General features: G+C 43.3%; 1 non-coding gene across 1 annotated transcript; it reads right to left on the bottom strand.

Annotated features, from left to right (window-relative positions):
* Window positions 1–431: 431 nt before the first annotated feature.
* On the bottom strand, window positions 432–538 carry LOC127133252 (small nucleolar RNA R71). Its single transcript, XR_007807240.1, has one exon. It is a non-coding gene; the product is annotated as a small nucleolar RNA R71 (small nucleolar RNA).
* Window positions 539–24,696: the final 24,158 nt, after the last annotated feature.

A 24,696-nucleotide genomic window follows, 5' to 3' on the forward strand; every position in this document is an offset into this window, starting at 1 on the left:
AACGTTATACTCGTACACGCCTCTTACTCATCCGAATTAAGAAAGTTATGGTCGAGAATCGCGATAGGAGACCTCTTAAGTAATTTTCCCAACCCTCTGATGAGGAACCTAGTTCGAGTATAGTAAACCCCCTTATACCTGCTAACAATTTCGAACTAAAACCCTCTTTGTTGCAATTAGTGCAACAAAACCAATACACGGGTCTCGCTACTGAGAACCCAAATCAACATTTAAAAGTTTTTATCCAACTATCCGGCACCTTTAAATCTAACGGCGCTTCACCCGATGCGATTCGTTTAAGATTATTCCCTTTCTCCCTCAGGGATAGAGCACGTTCATGGCTAGATTCACTTCCAGCTAATTCAATAACTACCTGGGAAGACCTTAGGAGAGTATTCCTTGCTAGATATTTCCCCCCTAGTAAGACTGTTGTTCTTGGAAACCAAATAACTAGATTTGCTCAAAACCAAGGAGAGTCGCTTTTTGAAGCTTGGGAGAGATATAAAGAGCTATTAAGAGTCTGCCCACACCATGGCCTAGAACAATGGCTGATCGTTCATACCTTCTACAATGGACTCCATTATAACACCAAGATAAGCATCGACGCTGCCGCAGGTGGCGCGCTGATGAACAAACCTTATCCAGAAGCTTGTGACCTAATTGAGGATATGGCCCAAAACCATTAGCAATGGGGAACTGAACGAGCATCAATAGAGAAAAAGGAGACCCAAGGTGGAATACATGAGGTAAGCTCTCTAGACATGATACAGGCGAAAATGGACGCTTTAGCCCTTAGGATTGAACATATGTTTACAAACATTAACACCGTAGCAGTAGTCCACACAGAGTGCAAACTCTGTGGATCTAAAGGACACGAATCGGCGGAGTGTAACCTTTTGAACGAACTAAATATCGACCAAGTGAATTACGCCCAAGGTAACCCATTTTCAAACACTTACAACCCTGGATGGAAGAATCATCCAAATTTCTCCTATAAAAACTAGAACCCTATACAAAATCATGCACCTTAGAGACCGCAAGGTTATCAAGCCCAAAAACCAAACCAACCTATGCAAGTTGTGCCCCAGAAGTCTAACCTTGAGAGGATCATGGAAAGCTTTATATCGGGCCAGACTCAGCAAAATAAAGAATTCCTAAACCAAAACATTCACGTAAACGAACTTATAACGCAATTAGGAACCAAGGTTGATCAGATAATCACTCACAACAAGATGCTTAAAACCCAGATCTCACAGGTAGCACAAAACCAAGCCCCACAAACTACACCTGGAGGCCAATTCCCTGGACAACCTCAACCAAACCCTCGAGGGCAAGCTAACGCTATCTCATTACAAAGTGGGACCGCTTACGAAGGGCCTCATAACCCAGGAATGAGCGAGTCCAAAACTTCTAAAGAAAATATACCTACCAACCAAGAAGAGGAACCAGAGGAACCTGAGAAACAAACCAACCAAGAAGGTGAAGCCAAGGATAAAACTTACAAACCACCACCCCCGTACAAACCACCAATCCCATATCCGTAAAGACTTAAACAAACCAAAGTCAATAACCAATACCAAAAATTTATAAAAGTGATAGAAAAGCTTCATGTAGTGCTTCCTTTCACCGAAGCTATCACCCAAATTCCGTCTTACGCCAAATTTCTCAAAGATATCTTAACTAACAAGCGTAGGCTCGACGATCCAAAACCCTTGGAATGCAACTTTATTTCTGAGGATAAACTTGCTAAGAAGGAGAAAGACCCTGGTAGTTTTTCTATACCTTGCATTTTAGGGAGTCATGTGATCGACAAAGCTTTCCTAGACTTAGGCGCTAGTGTAAGTTTAATGCCCTTAGCTGTATGTAAAAGGTTAAACCTAGGAGAGTTACAACCAACTAAGATGTCCCTTCAATTAGCCGATAGGTCTGTTAAGTATCCTGTAGACATTTTAGAAGACATCCCTGTTAGGATCGGTCAACTTTATATCCCAACAGACTTTGTGGTCATGGATATCAAAGAAGACGAAGATATCCCTATCCTTTTAGGTAGACCATTCTTATCAACAGCAGGAGCTATAATAGATGTCAAAAGAGGGAAATTAACCTTCGAAGTAGGGGACGAAAAGATCGAGTTCATTCTTTCGAATTTCCTAATGGCACCAATTCTAGGAGACGCATGTTATGTGATTGATATCATAAATGAGGGCATAAGAGAATTTGATCAGGGAGAACCTAAGATCGAACCATTTTCAAACCTGAATGAAAAGGATGACGAGTTAGAGGAAACAGAACCTCGCACTAACGAATGTTTGGATCTTACTCCAGACCCTTCGCCTAATTCTCAAAAACCAGCCCAAGAACTTAAGGAACTACCCAAGAACCTAAGATATGAGTTCTTGGATGAAGAGATGAACCGCCCAGTAATAGTTAGTGCCACCTTAAACAAAGAAGAGACGGATCGACTCTTGAACGTTTTAAGAAGATACCCCTCTGCCCTAGGGTACAACATCTCTGATCTAAAAGGTATAAGCCCATCCGTGTGTATGCATAGGATCTCACTAGAGGAGGATTCAAAACCTTCCAGAGAACATCAGAGAAGGATCAACCCTGTGATGAGCGAGGTAGTGAAGAAGGAAGTCCTTAAACTACTGGAAGCTGGTATAATCTATCAGATTTCTGATAGTAAGTGGGTAAGTCCTGTACATGTGGTACCCAAGAAGGGAGGCATCACATTCGTGCAGAACGAAAAGGGAGAGCATGTTGCTAAACACATAGAAGGAGGATGGCATATGTGCAGAGATTATAGGAAGCTCAATAAGACAACTACGAAAGACCATTTCCCCCTTCCATTCATAGATCAAATGCTGGAGCGTCTTGCCAGACACTCTTACTTTTGTTATCTGGATGGATATTCTGGATTTTTCCAAATACCCATACACCCCGAGGATCAAGAGAAAACAACCTTTACCTGTCCTTACGGAACGTTTGCTTACAGACGAATGTCGTTTGGACTATGTAATGCGCCAGCTACTTTCCAATGTTGTATGATGTCAATCTTCGCAGATTATCTCAACGGAATCATGGAAGTATTTATGGACGACTTCTCGGTGTATGGATTAGACTTTGAAGACTGCCTTATTAACCTTGAGAAAATCCTAGAGAGATGCGTAGAAGTTAACCTTGTGTTAAACTGGGAGAAGTGCCACTTTATGGTTAAAGAAGGCATGGTGTTAGGACATATAATATCTGAAAGAGGCATTGAGGTCGATAAAGCAAAAATAGAAGTTATAGAAAACCTTAACCCTCCTAAGACAGTTAGAGAAGTCCGTAGTTTCCTTGGACACGCCAGTTTCTACCGACGCTTCATAAAAGACTTCTCTAAAATAACAAAACCCCTGACCGGCCTTCTGATGAAAGACATCGAATTCATTTTCGATGAAAAATGCATCGAAGCCTTTAACCGTTTAAAACAAGCATTAATTTCAACACCCATTCTACAAACCCCGGATTGGACTAAACCCTTCGAAATAATGTGTGATGCTAGCGATTTCGCTATAGGAGTTGTTTTAGGGCAAAGAAAAGATAAGAAACTACACGTAATATGTTACGCTAGTAGAACCCTAGATGCCACTCAATTAAATTATACAACAACAGAGAAGGAACTCCTAACTGTAGTCTTCGCAATCGATAAATTTAGGTCTTATCTTGTAGGATCTAAGATTATAGTCTATACAGACCATGCAGTTATCTGTTACCTTCTGATCAAAAAGGATTCAAAACCTAGATTATTCAGGTGGATCCTTTTGCTACAAGAATTCGACTTAGACATTAGAGACGAAAAAGGAATAGAAAACATAGTTGCTGACCATCTTTCCATATTAGAGCATTTAAAGCCATATCATTTACCTATAAATGATGACTTCACCTATGACAGACTGATAGCTAAGACAGATACCGCTCCCCTTGAACCTGATAGAGACAACCTTGGGACGATTTCAGAAATTAACAGAGTACCATGATACGTTGATTTTGTGAACTATCTAGCCGCTGATATCATACCACCTGACCTCAACTATCAACAGAAGAAGAAGTTCTTTAAAGATGTAAGACACTTCTATTGGGACGAACCACTCCTTTTCAAAAGAGGAATTGATAACATATTTCGATGTTGCGTCTTGGAAGAAGAAGTCAGAAACATCATAAAGCATTATCATTCTTCGCCCTATGGTGGACATTCAAGCACATACAAGACATACGCTAAGATCCTTCAAGCTGGTCTTTATTGGCCGATGTTATGACATGATGTCCATGCTTATATTGTTCGATGCGACCGGTGCCAGCACACTGGAAACATCTCAAGACGTGATGAAATGCCTTTGAAGAACATCCAAGAAGTAGAATTATTTGACGTTTTGGGTATTGATTTCATGGGACCTTTTCCATCTTCATTGGGAAACAAGTACATTTTGGTGGCAGTTGACTATGTGTCCAAGTGGATAGAAGCTATAGCCGCACCCACCAACGACACAAGAGTAGTCATCAAGATGTTCAAGAATAATATCTTTCCCGGATTTGGAGTGCCACGACTTGTCATAAGTGATGGTGGATCACATTTTATATCCAGGATATTTAATAAACTCCTAAGGAAATATGGAGTGAAACACAGAGTAGCAACACCATATGACCCCCAGACTAATGGTCAAGTGGAAGTATCCAACAGAGAGATTAAGCAGATCTTGGAGAAAACTATATCAATTTCTAGAAAAGATTGGTCTGAAAAGCTAACAGAAGCATTGTGGGCTTACAGAATAGCTTACAAAACCCCTATTGGAACTACACCGTACCAGTTGGTCTACGGGAAGTCATGCCACTTACCTTTTGAACTCAAGCACAAGGCATATTGGGCCGGCCATCAAGACCTTGAATTTGGATTACCTAGTGTCGCAACCTGAAAAAGGAGATGCGAAAAAACAACCGGCGAGAAAGAAATGACAGAAGAGTCGCCACCGTGCGTTATTTATCCCAAAGGAGGGAAAGGGAACGCTCGAAGTAAACCTGGAAAAAAAGGAAAGGAAAAGACAAGGTCTCGCAACCAAATCTTGGGTTCGGGAGTCGATTATACGAAGGGAAGGTATTAGCACCCCTACGCATCCGTAGTACTCTACGGGATCCACTCTTGTTGTTCTTATCTAAAGGGTTGGGGTTTATCTAATGTACTATCTACTAAAACAAGGGTCAAAAGAAAATGACTCGCACGGATGTCGCATCCACTGCATACGCATCTCATTTGAATATGAGAATCAGAGTCTTCATAGCTCGGCTACGTATGGGTTAAAGAGGAGTGTGCTCGCGAAGACATCGCGTCTTATGCCTACGTATGTCATCTGGAATGAGAATCAGAGCAAACCGTAGTTAGGCTAACTACGGGTTAAGGGTTGTATTTTTTAGATGAACGACGTTACTACGCAATCTACCGGTTGCTCGACCTTTGGAGACTTACTCGCCTGTAGTAGAAGGAGTTAACGTGTTCTTAGGAGAAGAAAAATCAATGAGTTTGTTTGTGTTTTAGGAATGCTCATGCAAAAAAGGAAGTCCTAGACGAAGGAACAGTGCTACCTTAATTGACATGCAAACGAGAGACTATACGAAGCTTAGCAATCCTATGGGGAGACGATCACACCATACAAAAAAAACATGCATAAAGTAAAATTCCAACAAGGGGGTTAAAACATATATGGGTAGGGCTTTAGTCAAGAGGGGTCATATCAACCTCGACAAACAAACCATGGAATAGGTAATCAAATGGGCTCTTAACCACTGACATTGAACGTCAGGGTGAGCAGATAAAAAAGGGTAATGAGGATAAGACCTCATAGCTCTTAACCTTGGACAGGGTGAGCTCATGAAAAAAAGTGGGGATTCAGAAAGGTGGAACCCTCTCCACTGACTGACCGGACAAAAGATCTTGGGCTTTTGTTCTGAAGCATCGACACGTAGTACGAGCATAAAGAACGACATACTGAATAACGGGGGATTGATTACTAATCCCTTTTATCCGTCAATTGCCTCTTCAGGGAGGTCTTTAGCACTGGTGCCTCCTTTTGGAGGTCTTTGGGCACAAAAGTAAACAAACAAAAGAAAACATTGCCTCCTATCGAGGTCTTCCAGCTAAGAAAGCGGTAAAATGCAGGAAAGATAAAGGGATCAAGAGGTCTACCACACGGATAAAGATCCGAAGTAATAACAGCTAAAGAAATAAGAAACCCAGAGATCTCTCGAGCTGGCACCATCAAAGAAAGCAAGTCAATACAGGTAATCGGAATAAATCTCCAGATGGTATCCCACAAATAAAGTGGAATGCCAAGCAAGCTATCCTTTCAGGAGTCATGTGAGCCCTCACAAAAAACTCAACAAACAGGTTAGAGTGACAAGATGGGGTGCAATCAAGATTTGCCCCAAATCAAAATGTAACCACATGAATCATGCCATTAAAAATCACAAAAAAAGAGCTCACAAAAAGCAACCAAGTGTATGAGGCCTAAACCTCTTGTCAAACACATGCATCAAAAGGGTATCAAAATTCAAAGTCAGGGGCAAGGATCCACACATCAAGACATGACATACATACTAAAACATGTGCCCACATGCAAAACCTAACGATACCCACTCTTCCAAATTCACCCATAATACCTCATACATTCAGAAGTTTCAGGTTGAAAGTATAAAGTAGTGGAAATAGGGCATACCTGATTGGGGAGGATCGATTGAAATTGAATTGCACCGTTGGCTTTGCAGAACAATCTTAGGGTTTATATGAGAGGGAATTGGTTCTTTGCAGATGAGTTCCCTTCAGTCTCTGGAGGTTGCTCTGAATTAGTTAGAATCTCTCTAGGGTTTTGTTCCAAGGAAACTTCAGAGTGTTTTCAGCTTTCACCAATTTTCCTTTTTTTTTCCTTTATTGAAATTTCAGGATTTATAACTTGATTTTCGTGGCTTTGTGGGCTCAAATGAGAGAGATCCAAGTCCAAGATTTTTCTGTTATATTTTATTTATTTATTTATTTATTTATTTTTTATTTTTATTTTAAAACGTGTGGGCTTCGCCTAGCGAGCATGACAGTTCAAGAAATTCCTCTGAGCGTAGGTGATTCTGGTGGCTTTTCTTGGGACTCGCTAGGCGACCCATTCTGCTCGCCTAGCGAGCATGACAGCTCATGAACAAACTTTTGCTCCTTCAAGATTAACGTTTTGACTGATGAATAGACCCCATTTGAACATGTTGGAAGTATCTCAAGTCATTCCCTTGTGTTGACTGATCACCCAGATAGGACCCACAAAGTGTCATGGATGATATTCAAGCTTCTTGGATCTAATTCCGATTAATATGATGAAATGCAATATGAAATGTTAAATGACCTAAAAATGAATGCATGAATGAGGGGGGCAAATTTTGAGGTATTACAGCTGCCCCTATTCAATCAATTGGAGACCCGAAAAGAAGATAGCAGTGGCTTTCGCACTTTTGAGGTATCAAGGGATTGAATACAATAAAAGCCCGAAAATTTGCACTGAAGTGAAGTGAAGTAACAATGCCTGTCAGAATCGGCAAAGAGGTGGTCTTGAAAGAAGAATCCGTCTGGTACGGTGAGAGTCAGTCTGAATACCGAAAAAGAATGTTAACCTGGATACCAAAATAAATGATAACACAGAAATAACCATGGCCTGAATGCCGCTCATCAGTCTGAATACTGGAAATGACTTCGATCTGAACATCGGAAGATATGAGATTATTAATATCGGTCTGAACACCGAGAGGCTGGCCTGAATGCCACAAGTTGCGTCGACCTGAATGTCAGAAACTTCTTCGATCTGAACATCGGAAAACTGGCCTGAACGCCACTTCGGTCTGAATACCAGAAACTGGTCTGAATGCCACTTCGGTCTGAATACCGTAAACTGGCCTGAATGCCACAAGTTGCATCGACCTGAATGTCGGAAACTTCTTCGATCTGAACATCGGAAAATTGGCCTGAACGCCACTTCGGTCTGAATACCGGAAACTGGCCTGAATGCCACTTCGGTCTGAATACCCGAAACTGGCCTGAATGCCACAAGTTGCATCGACCTGAATGTCGAAAACTTCTTCGATCTGAACATCGGAAAATTGGCCTGAATGCCACTTCGGTCTGAATACCGGAAAAACTTCATGCCTGTCAGCATCGGCAGAAATAGGGAAAGATAATAGAGGCGGCGCATGGGCCAATGACACTTGCTGGGGATAATAAAGGTAAGTCATGAACAATCTTCAGTCTGAGTACTGGAAACAACTTCTGGCTTATCACTTGGGATACCGAGATTGTTTTATGCTTACATGCGTATGTTTGAATTTTTCAATGGCGTAATGCTCCATAAAAATGGAAATGCTACGCGATTTGGGAGGATGCAATGCAATATGATTCTACATGCAGGGATGCAAAATGCTGGGTAGAATGCCAAGCCGAGGCAAGGGAATCTGCTGGGGAAATGATCACCATCTTCTGGACCCTGGCAAGGCTGTTGGAGATGCACAGCGCAAAGAACTATGTGGGGAAATGACCCGCCACACGGTGTTCTAGCAATTACAAAATACCGAGACTCTGACTGGGGAGAGAACGGCACTGAAAACCTGCTGTTGGGGAAAGCGATAGTGGTTCTGCCAACCATAATCTGCGAGAGAGACGGCTTTGCAGGGGAAGCAAACACCGATACGGTACCGAGATTCTGCTTCAAGGAAAAAGACCATGGATCTGGCGTCGAGATCATCGATCTGGCATCGAACCCTGAGGAGCAGCCGCTTCTGCTGGGAAGATACAGTCTGGCACTGTCAACTCCGCTGGGGATATATAGTCTGGCACTGCCAACTCTACTGGGGAGTGTATGTTCTGAAACAACCGCTCGGGGGAGGTACATCAGTGAGAGCATGCTGGGGATCGAAGAATCCAATGCTCTGATCAGCTCTGCAGGGATAAGATACCAACTTCGACTGTTGGGGGAAAACATTCGCGATCATCGGCTGGGAACCTTAAGGAAATGCTCCGAGGGTCCCTGTTCTGAATAGACGATCTAAAGCACTTAACATTTACAGCAATTTTAAATGTTTATTAAGCATGTACCTGTAAAGCTCTTATGTTTCATGATGCAATGTTTATCAAAAATTCGGACGTCATTTTTGCAAACAAAACAGTAAAATGAAAATGAAAACAGAGATGTACTGGATAACACGATTTTATTGATTGAGTGGCCTCTGAATAGGCATTTACATCCGAAAGCAATCCCTGGAAAGAGGTAATCGCACAAAAGATAAAAACAGAAATTAATCTAATGGCAATGTGAAATGGATTTCTATTGGGTTCCAATTCTGCTATGACTTGCTCGTCTTCAAGATCCTCCAGGTGATCAGCTTTCTGAAAAGAGTGATTGGACTGTTTCCTATCCTTCAAAAGTTTCCAGTCATTGACACGAGATGAGATTCAGAACTACTCAGAACACAGTCATTCGTTTAATCCCTAACATTTTTCATGGATCGCCCTTTTCGAGTTTTCAATCCACCGGGATACCCATTTTTGCCTAAGTTGCCTTTTCAGGTTTTCAACTTACCGGGTGTATGATCTTTTCATATTTAATCCCTAATTTTTTCCCGAACCTTTTCATTTTCTTGGTTTGTCGGGATGCCCATTTTTGCCTGGACTATTCTTTTTACTGTCCAGCGGGTCTATTTTATGCGAAGTATTTTTTAACTACGTCTGAGTTCACAGGGGAAGTGAAGTTTTCACCATCCATAGTTGCAAGCATTAAGGCCCCACCATAAAAAACCTTGGTGACAATATACGGTCCATCATAGTTAGGAGTCCACTTGCCCCTGTGATCTGTCTGAGGAGGAAGGATCCTTTTCAACACCAAATCTCCGACCTGGAAGCATCGAGGACGCACTCTCTGATCAAAGGCTCTCTTCATCCGACTCTGATACAATTGCCCATGACAAATGGCTGCCATTCGCTTCTCTTCGATAAGACTCAACTCATTGAACCTTGTCTGAATCCATTCAGCTTCGTCTAACTGGACATCCAATGGGACTCTTAGAGAAGGAATCTCCACTTCAACAGGTAGGACTGCTTCCATACCATACACCAGGGAGTAAGGGGTTGCCCCAGTCGATGTACGTACTGAAGTACAGTACCCATGCAAGGCGAAGGGTAGCATCTCATGCCAATCTCTGTACGTAACAAGCATCTTCTGCATAATCTTCTTTATGTTCTTATTTGCCGCCTCAACAGCACCGTTCATCTTAGGGCGGTAAGGGGAAGAATTGTGATGTTGAATGTTGAAGTTCTGGCACAACTCCTTCATCATTTTGTTGTTGAGATTAGAACCATTATCAGTAATGATTCTTTCGGGAATCCCATAGCGACAAATGATTTCTTTCTTGATGAAACGGGCAACCACATGTCTGGTGACATTCGCGAACGATGCTGCTTCGACCCACTTGGTGAAATAGTCGATGGCAACAAGGATGAAGCGATGCCCATTAGAGGCGGTCGGCTCAATCTTTCCAATCATATCGATGCCCCACATCACAAAAGGCCACGGCAAAGACATCACATTCAAAGGATTTGGCGGCACATGTACCTTATCAGCATAAATCTGGCATTTATGACACTTCCGAGCATATTTGAAACAATCAGATTCCATGGTCATCCAGTAATATCCCGCTCTCAACAATTTCTTAGCCATTGCATGTCCGCCGGCATGAGTACCGAAGGAGCCTTCATGAACTTCCTGCATTAACATGTCTGCTTCGTGTCTATCCATGCATCTGAGCAAAACCATGTCGAAGTTCCTCTTATACAGCACATCGTCTTTGTTCAAGAAGAAACTGCATGCCAATCTTCTCAAAGTCTTTCTATCATTGTTGGATGCCCCTGCAGGGTACTCTTGATTCTTCAGAAAGCACTTGATGTCGTGATACCAGGGCTTGTCGTCAACTACCAGTTCAGCAGCAAACACATACGCGGCCCTATCGAGGCGCATCACATCAATCTTGGGAGCGTGGTTCCACCGAATCACGTTGATCATGGAGGATAGAGTGGCAAGAGCATCTTCCATCTGGTTCTCATCACGAGGTATGTGATACAGCTTTACTGTTGTGAAGAAAGTCAATAGTCTTCTCGTGTAATCTCTGTAAGGGACCAGATTGGGCTGGACAGTGTTCCAATCACCATTCACTTGATTGATCACTAGAGTTGAATCTCCAAAGATGTCCAGAGTCTTGATTCTCAAATCAATGGCTTGCTCAATACCCAAGATACAGGCTTCATACTCAGCTTCATTATTTGTACACTCAAAAGTCAGACGAGCGGTGAAAGGCATGTAGGCACCTTTCGGAGTAGTAATGACAGCGCCAATTCCACTTCCTCTGGCATTGACAGCCCCATCAAACAACAAAGTCCACTTTTTGTTTGGATCAGATCCCTCCTCAACAACTGGCTCTTCACAGTCTTTCATCTGGAAAATCAAACTTCATTGGCTCATAATCATCAATCGGCTGCTGAGCAAGATAGTCTGACAGAATACTCCCCTTGATGGCTTTCTGGGATGTATACTGGATATCATACTCTGTCAGTACCATTTGCCAACGAGCAATCTTTCCGGTGAGAGTTGGCTTCTCGAATATGTACTTGACTGGATCCATCTTGGAGATCAATAAGGTTGTCTGAGTCAGCATGTATTGTCTCAATCGCTTAGCATCCCATGCAAGTGCACAACATGTCTTTTCAAGCATTGAGTATCTCGACTCGCAGTCTGTGAATTTTTTACTCAGGTAGTAGATGGCATGCTCTTTCCTACCTGTCTCGTCGTGTTGACCGAGAACACAACCCATGGAATTGTCTAGTACTGTCAAATACATAATCAGCGGTCTCCCTGGGACAGGAAGCATAAGGATAGGAGGATTCTGCAAATACTCTTTTATCTTCTCAAAAGCCCTTTGGCAATCATCATTCCACCTGATAGCCTGATCTTTTCTCAGCAATTTGAATATTGGCTCGCACGTGGCTGTTAGGTGAGAGATAAACCTTGCAATGTAGTTCAACCTCCCTAAGAAACCACAGACTTGTTTCTCTGTTCTTGGCTCAGACATTTCCTGTATCGCTTTCACTTCGGCCGGATCCACCTCAATCCCTTTTTCACTAACAATAAAACCCAGCAGTTTTCCAGATCTCACCCCAAAAGTACACTTGTTCGGATTAAGCCTCAGCTTGAATTTTCTCAAACGCTCAAACAATTTCTGCAAGTTCACCAAATGTTCTTCTTCCGTCTGAGATTTGGCAATCATATCATCAACATAAACCTCGATTTCATGATGAATCATATCATGGAAAAGAGTCACCATCGCTCGTTGATATGTTGCTCCGGCATTTTTCAGACCAAACGGCATCACCTTGTAGCAGAAGGTGCCCTATGGGGTTATGAATGTTGTCTTCTCCATGTCTTCTGGTGCCATCTTAATTTGATTATAGCCAGACAAGCCATCCATGAAGGAGAATACCGAGAACTGAGCTGTGTTATCCACCAAAACATCGATGTGAGGTAATGGGAAATCGTCTTTAGGACTAGCTCTGTTCAGATCCCGGTAGTCAACAAGCATCCGCACCTTTCCATCCTTCTTAGGTATTGGAACGATATTTGCAACCCATGGCGGATAATTTGTGATTGCTAGAAACCCTGCATCCAACTGTTTTTGCACTTCTTCCTTTATCTTGACAGCCATCTCTGGTCTTGTTCTTCTGAGCTTCTGCTTGACCGAAGGACAACCTTCTTTGAGAGGCAAACGGTGTACCACAATATTTGTGTCAAGCCTTGTCATGTCCTGATAAGACCAAGCGAAGATGTCAACATATTCTTGCAGCAATTCAATCAGCCCCTTCTTCACATCATCTTCCAAAGCAGCCCCTATCTTGATTTCTCTCTTGGCGTCCTCGGTGCCGAGATTAATCACTTCAACAGACTCTTGATGCGGTTGAATGACCCTTTCCTCCTTTTTTAATAACCTGGCAAGTTCTTCAGGGAGTTCACAGTCTTCATCACCCTCTTCTTCAGCTTGAAAGATTGGATTTTCAAAGTCGAAGCGAGCCATAGCAGAACTGTTATCAATAGGACCCGGTGATGTGCATCTGCATGAGTGGTGGTATGTGCTTATGAGTGTGAACAAGGAATGAAAACTAAACAAAACATTGCGAAATATATTTTTTTGATTTTTGAAAACTGCAAAAATTGAATGACAGTGAACAAAATATTTGAATGCAAAAAGACGTCCTTTATTTATGATAAAAAATGTCGGTATTCGCATAGATGAGCCCTACAATGAGTCATTACGCCCTGGGCGGAACGTAAGACTTGGATATGCATGAATAAACAAAGAAAATTACTCCTTCAGAAAAGTGACTTGGACAATCTCCTCAGAAGACCAATTGTTGATGACTTCATCTGGGATCCTCGGACGCACCCAGTTATCGATGTCGCAATCGCTATCCCCATCTTCATCGTTGACCGCAGAGACCTGGCCATACTGAATGATACCAGCACTGAAGAAAGTAATCGGCCCCTGACGAGTCTGAAGTGTTGAAGTTGTAGAAGTCAGAGCTGGCTGATACCCAATCCCGAACTTGTCTTCTTTCATTGGTAACATCAACAAATGTCCCTAACCGGGGGCAATGCCTGAATTCTCAATAACCCCTTCAACAACCCCTTCAATAGACCTTTGGGCAGATAGGTCTTCAACCTGGAGGGTACCTTCGTCGAGCAAGGCATGGATACCCTGCTGCAGCTTCAAACAACCTCCACTTTGAGTAGCACAATCCACACAACCCTTCCCACAACTATGGAAAACATCGGCCTTCAACAAGTATCCCTTGATATCCGACAACGGAGACTTCAGCTTCAACGTATCTTTGGCGGATCTGGCTTCCCCTTCCATCATATTAACATTTGCGCCACCATGCTGGGGCATGGGATTGTTGACGACATTCGGAGCCGGTGCAAGGTCGATGGCCTTTGAATCTATGAGGTCCTGAACTACGTGCTTAAAAGCTTTGCAATTCTCAATATTGTGGCCAGGTGCCCCAAAGTGGAAGCTACACCTAGCGTTGGCGTCGTAACCCATCGGAAGTCTACCAACGGGAGGAGCCAGAGTGCATAACTGCACAAGTTGTAGTTGTTGAAGACTAGAAAGTAGCTGAGCGTACGACATTGGAAGAGTGTTGAAACGCCGGTCCATCGTCCTTGGCCTCTGTTGATAAGCGGGTCTATTACCCGGTTGGTACTGAGATAGTTGACGCTGGGGTTGTTGTTGTTGTAGCGGTGCTACAGCTGGAATGGTCACAGCCGCAACATACGGTTGCTGATGATAGTTCTGAAAGTTATTCCTCCGGTTATCCCTGTTCTGATAAGAAGATATGGCATTTGCATCCCCTTCTCTCCTCTTCTGTCCCTGAATGAACGGCTTCTTCACCCCTGATGAAGATCCACCTCCACTCTGGGTCTCGTATTTCTTTAGGTAATTCTCCACCCTCTCTCCGGTAGAGACTACATCAACAAAGTTGGAGGCATTGCAACCCACCAGGCGCTCCAAATAAGGTCCGGGAAGAGTGTTCATGAACATGTTAGCCATTTCCTTTTCCAACATAGGAGGTTGAACACGGGAAGCTGTCTCCCTCCAGCGTTGAGCGTATTCCCTGAAGCACTCATTGCCTTTAAGAGACAGATTCTGAAGTTGAGTTCTGTCTGGAGCCATGTCTGCATTATACTGATACTGCTTCACGAAAGCCTCGGCCAAATCCCTCCAGCAGCGGATGTGGGCTCTGTCCAGCCTCATATACCATTCCAGGGATGCCCCGGCTAGGCTATCCTGGAAAAAGTACATAAGCAACTTTTCATCGTCAGAATATGCAACCATCTTGCGGAAGTAAGCTTGTACATGAGTTTTCGGGCAAGAGTTGCCATTGCATTTGTCAAATATCGAGACCTTGAATTTCGGTGTCACCCTCACGCCTGGGACCAATCCCAAGTCAGCAACGTCTACTCCCAGAGGATTCTGTCCTTCCACTGCCTTCAACTTCTCTTCCAGTCTCCGAAACATAGGGTCCATACCATGACTCATTCCAAAGTCTTCCTGAAGCAAGGGGAACTGATCCTCCTGGTCATCATGGACGGGTTGTTGACCGGAGGTGACATGTAGGATCGGGGTAGGCCCCGATCCACTGGGTCCGTTAACCTCTCCAACTGGAGGATCAGTCAACGTCTCTGGTTGAGTAGTGGCGGGATTCCTCTGCATCATCTGCCTGAGCTCTTGCTGTCCCTGAGCCACCCCTTGAACCACATCCATGAATTGGTTCATGCGGATCTTCATCTCGGCGAGCTCTGCTTGTAGGCTTTCCATTGCTCTCTGGTGGTTTCTGCGGGTACCGTACCGGTGAATGCCTGAGTCAGCTATCCTGCTAGTGGAACACCAAACAACTGAGAACACTGTGGCGGTACCTGTTATGCAAGACATGCGGATGGATATGCAAATACAATGACATGTTTATCAATTCCAAAAGGTATTCTACCCCCTTGGTTCCAGTCTCACATTTGATAAACAGTGTAAGAAGAAAACCCCGACTAGAATCAAGAAGAAGATATGAACCCCTGGGAATAGATAAACATGTGTTAAATGATATGAATGCAAAATGATGTGATGCAATGCAGTGATATGCAAAATGATGTGATGCAGTGCAGTGACATGGGAATCAGGATTGCTGTATCCGCTTGAACATCTGTCAGGTTGCACTGTCTGAAGAGAAAACCCACTGAAGAATATAATACAAGATCAAAGCTCTGCTCCAGAAAACCGGGTTGGTTGAAGGTTAAGGTTTCTTGAATTTAGCCCGCCCCTCACTGGTAGGTTCTAAGAACAGAAGTTTGTCAGCTTCAGCCCTTTAGTCGAGAATAATACGTTTACACTGAAGGTTTGGCATTATTACGGGATAAAAGACCTCCACTGACTCCCCTCAACAGGACATCCTAATTGCAAGTTCCCAGTCTCGGGGTCCTCGGATTGATCAGCGAGAATGCGCCCACCAGGGCTAACATAATCACGTCTCGGAGGAGAGGCCTTGATTGAGTTCTCAGGAAATGGTCACTAGAGTCGACGATTTCTAGAGGAACATCTGCCGTTATGGAACACCCATAGGACAGAATATATCCAAAAGAAACCTCGTCTGGATGTGGGTCTTCATGAACGACTTAACGTAGCAACACGCCACGCAAGCCTCATGACTATCCACTCTAAAACCTATGTGTACACTCAAGCCTGGGTAATGGGTTTATCTCTCATAGAACACCCCATCCCAACAAACAAATAAACCAATAACAGAGCCAACAGATACAGCAATGATATGTACACAATGCAATGAAGCGGGTAAATGCTGAGAAATAAATAATTGTACAAAAGAATGAACACCCAATAAACAAACAACCTACAAAAGCTAGGAGGGACTCACTCAGGGAAACCAGGGTCCCCAGCAGAGTCGCCAGTTGTCGCAACCTGAAAAAGGAGATGCGAAAAAACAACCGGCGAGAAAGAAATGACAGAAGAGTCGCCACCGTGCGTTATTTATCCCAAAGGAGGGAAAGGGAACGCTCGAAATAAACCTGGAAGAAAAGGAAAGGAAAAGACAAGGTCTCGCAACCAAATCTTGGGTTCGGGAGTCGATTATGCAAAGGGAAGGTATTAGCACCCCTACGCATCCGTAGTACTCTACGGGATCCACTCTTGTTGTTCTTGTCTAAAGGGTGTGGGTTTATCTAATGTACTATCTACTAAAAGAAGGGTCAAAAGAAAATGACTCGCACGGATGTCGCATCCACTGCATACGTATCTCATCTGAATATAAGAATCAGAGTCTTCGTAGCTCGGCTACGTATGGGTTAAAGAGGAGTGTGCTCGCTAAGACATCGCGTCTTATGCCTACGTATCTCATCTGGAATGAGAATCAGAGCAAACCGTAGTTCGGCTAACTACGGGTTTAGGGTTGTGTTTTTTAGATGAACGACGTTACTACGCAATCTACCGGATGCTCGACCTTTGGAGACTTACTCGCCTGTAGTAGAAGGAGTTAACGTGTTATTAGGAGAAGAAAAATCAATGAGTTTGTTTGTGTTTTAGGAATGCTCATGCAAAAAAGGAAGTCCTAGACGAAGGAACAGTGCTACCTTAATTGACATGCAAACGAGAGACTATACGAAGCTTAGCAATCCTATGGGGAGACGATCACACCATACAAAACAAACATGCATAAAGTAAAATGCCAACAAGGGGGTTCAAACATATATGGGTAGGGCTTTAGTCAAGAGGGGTCATATCAACCTCGACAAACAAGCCATGGAATAGGTAATCAAATGGGCTCTTAACCACTGACATTGAACGTCAGGGTAAGCAGATCAAAAGGGTAATGAGGATAAGACCTCATAGCTCTTAACCCTGGACAGGGTGAGCTCATGACAAAAAGTGGGGATTCAGAACGGTGGAACCCTCTCCACTGACTAACCGGACAAAAGATCTTGGGCTTTTGTTCTGAAGCATCGACACGTAGTGCGAGCATAAAGAACGACATACTGAATAACGAGGGATTGATTACTAATCCCTTTTATCCGTCAATTGCCTCTTCAGGGAGGTCTTTAGCACTGGTGCCTCCTTTTGGAGGTCTTTGGGCACAAAAGTAAACAAACAAAAGAAAACATTGCCTCCTATCGAGGTCTTCCAGCTAAGAAAGCGGTAAAATGCGGGAAAGATAAAGGGATCAAGAGGTCTACCACACGGATAAAGATCCGAAGTAATAACAGCTATAGAAATAAGAAACCCAGAGATCTCTCGATCTGGCACCATCAAAGAAAGTAAGTCAATACAGGTAATCGGAATAAATTTCCAGATGGTTTCCCACAAATAAAGTGGAATGCCAAGCAAGCTATCCTTTCAGGAGTCATGTGAGCCCTCACAAAAAACTCAACAAACAGGTTAGAGTGACAAGATGGGGTGCAGTCAAGAGTTGCCCCAAATCAAAATGTAACCACATGAATCATGCCATTAAAATTCACAAAAAAGAGCTCACAAAAAGCAACCAAGTGTAGGAGGCCTAAACCTCTTGTCAAACACATGCATCAAAAGGGTATCAAAATTCAAAGTCAGGGGGAAAGGATCCATACATCAAGACATGACATACATACTAAAACATGTGCCCACATGCAAAACCTAACAATACCCACTCTTCCAAATTCACCCATAATACCTCATACATTCAGAAGTTTCAGGTTGAAAGTATAAAGTAGTGGAAATAGGGCATACCTGATTGGGGAGGATCGATTGAAATTGAATTGCACCGTTGGCTTTGCAGAACAATCTTAGGGTTTATATGAGAGGGAATTGGTTCTTTACAGATGAGTTCCCTTCAGTCTCTGGAGGTTGCTCTGAATTAGTTAGAATCTCTCTATGGTTTTGTTCCAAGGAAACTTCAGAGTGTTTTCAGCTTTCACCAATTCTCCTTTTTTTTTCCTTTATTGAAATTTCAGGATTTATAACTTGATTTTCGTGGCTTTGTGGGCTCAAATGAGAGGGATCCAAGTCCAAGATTTTTCTGTTATATTTTATTTATTTATTTATTTATTTATTTTTATTTTTATTTTAAAAACGTGTGGGCTTCGCCTAGCGAGCATGACAGTTCAAGAAATTCCTCTGAGCGTAGGTGATTCTGGTGGCTTTTCTTGGGACTCGCTAGGCGACCCATTCTGCTCGCCTAGCGAGCATGACAGCTCATGAACAAACTTTTGCTTCTTCAAGATTAACGTTTTGACTGATGAATAGACCCCATTTGAACATGTTGGAAGTATCTCAAGCCATTCCCTTGTGTTGACTGATCACCCAGATAGGACCCACAAAGTGTCATGGATGATATTCAAGCTTCTTGGATCTAATTCCGATTAATATGATGAAATGCAATATGAAATGTTAAATGACCTAAAAATGAATGCATGAATGAGGGGGGCAAATTTTGAGGTATTACAGCTGCCCCTATTCAATCAACTGGAGACCCGAAAAGAAGATAGCAGCGGCTTTCGCACTTTTGAGGTATCAAGGGATTGAATACAATAAAAGCCCGAAAATTTGCACTGAAGTGAAGTGAAGTAACAATGCCTGTCAGAATCGGCAAAGAGGTGGTCTTGAAAGAAGAATCCGTCTGGTACGGTGAGAGTCAGTCTGAATACCGAAAAAGAATGTTAACCTGGATACCAAAATAAATGATAACACAGAAATAACCATGGCCTGATGCCGCTCATCAGTCTGAATACTGGAAATGACTTCGATCTGAACATCGGAAGATATGAGATTATTAATATCGGTCTGAACACCGAGAGGCTGGCCTGAATGCCACAAGTTGCGTCGACCTGAATGTCAGAAACTTCTTCGATCTGAACATCGGAAAACTGGCCTGAACGCCACTTCGGTCTGAATACCGGAAACTGGTCTGAATGCCACTTCGGTCTGAATACCGGAAACTGGCCTAAATGCCACAAGTTGCATCGACCTGAATGTCGGAAACTTCTTCGATCTGAACATCGGAAAATTGGCCTGAACGCCACTTCGGTCTGAATACCGGAAACTGGCCTGAATGCCACTTCGGTCTGAATACCCGAAACTGGCCTGAATGCCACAAGTTGCATCGACCTGAATGTCGAAAACTTCTTCGATCTGAACATCGGAAAATTGGCCTGAATGCCACTTCGGTCTGAATACCGGAAAAACTTCATGCCTGTCAGCATCGGCAGAAATAGGGAAAGATAATAGAGGCGGCGCATGGGCCAATGACACTTGCTGGGGATAATAAAGGTAAGTCATGAACAATCTTCAGTCTGAGTACTGGAAACAACTTCTGGCTTATCACTTGGGATACCGAGATTGTTTTATGCTTACATGCGTATGTTTGAATTTTTCAATGGCGTAATGCTCCATGAAAATGGAAATGCTACGCGATTTGGGAGGATGCAATGCAATATGATTTTACATGCAGGGATGCAAAATGCTGGGTAGAATGCCAAGCCGAGGCAAGGGAATCTGCTGGGGAAATGATCACCATCTTCTGGACCCTGGCAAGGCTGTTGGAGATGCATAGCGCAAAGAACTCTGTGGGGAAATGACCCGCCACACGGTGTTCTAGTAATTACAAAATACCGAGACTCTGACTGGGGAGAGAACGGCACTGAAAACCTGCTATTGGGGAAAGCAATAGTGGTTCTGCCAACCATAATCTGCGAGAGAGACGGCTTAGCAGGGGAAGCAAACACCGATACGGTACCGAGATTCTGCTTCAAGGAAAAAGACCATGGATCTGGCGTCGAGATCATCGATCTGGCATCGAACCCTGAGGAGCAGCCGCTTCTGCTGGGAAGATACAGTCTGGCACTGTCAACTCCATTGGGGATATATAGTCTGGCACTGCCAACTCTACTGGGGAGTGTATATTCTGAAACAACCGCTTGGGGGAGGTACAGCAGTGAGAGCCTGCTGGGGATCGAAGAATCCAATGCTCTGATCAGCTCTGCAGGGATAAGATACCAACTTCGACTGTTGGGGGAAAACATTCGCGATCATCGGCTGAGAACCTTAAGGAAATGCTCTGAGGGTCCCTGTTCTGAATAGACGATCTAAAGCACTTAACATTTACAGCAATTTTAAATGTTTATTAAGCATGTACCTGTAAAGCTCTTATGTTTCATGATGCAATGTTTATCAAAAATTCGGACGTCATTTTTGCAAACAAAACAGTAAAATGAAAATGAAAACAGAGATGTACTGGATAACACGATTTTATTGATAGAGTGGCCTCTGAATAGGCATTTACATCCGAAAGCAATCCCTGGAAAGAGGTAATCGCACAAAAGATAAAAACAGAAATTAATCTAATGGCAATGTGAAATGGATTTCTATTGGGTTCCAATTCTGCTATGACTTGCTCGTCTTCAAGATCCTCCAGGTGATCAGCTTTCTGAAAAGAGTGATTGGACTGTTTCCTATCCTTCAAAAGTTTCCAGTCATTGACACGAGATGAGATTCAGAACTACTCAGAACGCAGTCATTCGTTTAATCCCTAACTTTTTCCTGGATCGCCCTTTTCGAGTTTTCAATCCACCGGGATACCCATTTTTGCCTAAGTTGCCTTTTCAGGTTTTCAACTTACCGGGTGTATGATCTTTTCATTTTTAATCCCTAATTTTTTCCCGAACCTTTTCATTTTCTTGGTTTGTCGGGATGCCCATTTTTGCCTGGACTATTCTTTTTACTGTCCAGCGGGTCTATTTTATGCGAAGTATTTTTTAACTGCGTCTGAGTTCATAGGGGAAGTGAAGTTTTCACCATCCATAGTTGCAAGCATTAAGGCCCCACCATAAAAAACCTTGGTGACAATATACGGTCCATCATAGTTAGGAGTCCACTTGCCCCTGTGATCTTTCTGAGGAGGAAGGATCCTTTTCAACACCAAATCTCCGACCTGGAAGCATCGAGGATGCACTCTCTGATCAAAGGCTCTCTTCATCCGACTCTGATACAACTGCCCATGACAAATGGCTGCCATTCGCTTCTCTTCGATAAGACTCAACTCATTGAACCTTGTCTGAATCCATTCAGCTTCGTCTAACTGAACATCCAATGGGACTCTTAGAGAAGGAATCTCCACTTCAACAGGTAGGACTGCTTCCATACCATACACCAGGGAGTAAGGGGTTGCCCCAGTTGATGTACGTACTGAAGTACGGTACCCATGCAAGGCGAAGGGTAGCATCTCATGCCAATCTCTGTACGTAACAAGCATCTTCTGCACAATCTTCTTTATGTTCTTATTTGCCGCCTCAACAGCACCGTTCATCTTAGGGCGGTAAGGGGAAGAATTGTGATGTTGAATGTTGAAGTTCTGGCACAACTCCTTCATCATTTTGTTGTTGAGATTAGAACCATTATCAGTAATGATTCTTTCGGGAATCCCATAGCGACAAATGATTTCTTTCTTGATGAAACGGGCAACCACATGTCTGGTGACATTCGCGAACGATGCTGCTTCGACCCACTTGGTGAAATAGTCGATGGCAACAAGGATGAAGCAATGCCCATTAGAGGCGGTCGGCTCAATCTTTCCAATCATATCGATGCCCCACATCACAAAAGGCCACGGCGAAGACATCACATTCAAAGGATTTGGCGGCACATGTACCTTATCAGCATAAATCTGGCATTTATGACACTTCCGAGCATATTTGAAACAATCAGATTCCATGGTCATCCAGTAATATCCCGCTCTCAACAATTTCTTAGCCATTGCATGTCCGCCGGCATGAGTACCGAAGGAGCCTTCATGAACTTCCTGCATTAACATGTCTGCTTCGTGTCTATCCATGCATCTGAGCAAAACCATGTCGAAGTTCCTCTTATCCAGCACATCGTCTTTGTTCAAGAAGAAACTGCCTGCCAATCTTCTCAAAGTCTTTCTATCATTGTTGGATGCCCCTGCAGGGTACTCTTGATTCTTCAGAAAGCACTTGATGTCGTGATACCAGGGCTTGTCGTCAACTACCAGTTCAACAACAAACACATACGCGGCCCTGTCGAGGCGTATCACATCAATCTTGGGAGCATGGTTCCACCGAATCACGTTGATCATGGAGGATAGAGTGGCAAGAGCATCTGCCATCTGGTTCTCATCACGAGGTATGTGATACAGCTTTACTGTTGTGAAGAAAGTCAATAGTCTTCTCGTGTAATCTCTGTAAGGGACCAGATTGGGCTGGACGGTGTTCCAATCACCATTCACTTGATTGATCACTAGAGTTGAATCTCCAAAGATGTCCAGAGTCTTGATTCTCAAATCAATGGCTTTCTCAATACCCAAGATACAGGCTTCATACTCAGCTTCATTATTTGTACACTCAAAAGTCAGACGAACGGTGAAAGGCATGTAGGCACCTTTCGGAGTAGTAATGACAGCGCCAATTCCACTTCCTCTGGCATTGACAGCCCCATCAAACAACAAAGTCCACTTTTTGTTTGGATCAGGTCCCTCCTCAACAACTGGCTCTTCACAGTCTTTCATATGGAAAATCAAACTTCATTGGCTCATAATCATCAATCGGCTGCTGAGCAAGATAGTCTGACAGAATACTCCCCTTGATGGCTTTCTGGGATGTATACTGGATATCATACTCTGTCAGTACCATTTGCCAACGAGAAATCCTTCCGGTGAGAGTTGGCTTCTCGAATATGTACTTGACTGGATCCATCTTGGAGATCAATAAGGTTGTCTGAGTCAGCATGTATTGTCTCAATCGCTTAGCAGCCCATGCAAGTGCACAACATGTCTTTTCAAGCATTGAGTATCTCGACTCGCAGTCTGTGAATTTTTTACTCAGGTAGTAGATGGCATGCTCTTTCCTACCTGTCTCGTCATGTTGACCGAGAACACAACCCATGGAATTGTCTAGTACTGTCAAATACATAATCAGCGGTCTCCCTGGGACAGGAAGCATAAGGATAGGAGGATTCTGCAAATACTCTTTTATCTTCTCGAAAGCCCTTTGGCAATCATCATTCCACCTGATAGCCTGATCTTTTCTCAGCAATTTGAATATTAGCTCGCACGTGGCTGTTAGGTGAGAGATGAACCTTGCAATGTAGTTCAACCTCCCTAAGAAACCACAGACTTGTTTCTCTGTTCTTGGCTCAGACATTTTCTGTATCGCTTTCACTTCGGCCGGATCCACCTCAATCCCTTTTTCACTAACAATAAAACCCAACAGTTTTCCAGATCTCACCCCAAAAGTACACTTGTTCGGATTAAGCCTCAGCTTGAATTTTCTCAAACGCTCAAACAATTTCTGCAAGTTCACCAAATGTTCTTCTTCCGTCTGGATTTGGCAATCATATCATCAACATAAACCTCGATTTCATGATGAATCATATCATGGAAAAGAGTCACCATCGCTCGTTGATATGTTGCTCCGGCATTTTTCAGACCAAACGGCATCACCTTGTAGCAGAAGGTGCCCTATGGGGTTATGAATGTTGTCTTCTCCATGTCTTCTGGTGCCATCTTAATTTGATTATAGCCAGAAAAGCCATCCATGAAGGAGAATACCGAGAACTGAGTTGTGTTATCCACCAAAACGTCGATGTGAGGTAATGGGAAATCGTCTTTAGGACTATCTCTGTTCAGATCCCGGTAGTCAACAAACATCCGTACCTTTCCATCCTTCTTAGGTACTGGAACGATATTTGATACCCATGACGGATAATTTGTGACTGCTAGAAACCCTGCATCCAACTGTTTTTGCACTTCTTCCTTTATCTTGACAGCCATCTCTGGTCTTGTTCTTCTGAGCTTCTGCTTGACCGGAGGACAACCTTCTTTGAGAGGCAAACGGTGTACCACAATATTTGTGTCAAGCCCTGTCATGTCCTGATAAGACCAAGCGAAGATGTCAACATATTCTTGCAGCAATTCAATCAGCCCCTTCTTCACAGCGTCTTCCAAAGCAGCCCCTATCTTGATTTCTCTCTTGGCGTCCTCGGTGCCGAGATTAATCA

Source organism: Lathyrus oleraceus, chromosome 3, assembly GCF_024323335.1.
Source record: "Lathyrus oleraceus cultivar Zhongwan6 chromosome 3, CAAS_Psat_ZW6_1.0, whole genome shotgun sequence".
Taxonomy (NCBI): domain Eukaryota; kingdom Viridiplantae; phylum Streptophyta; class Magnoliopsida; order Fabales; family Fabaceae; genus Lathyrus; species Lathyrus oleraceus.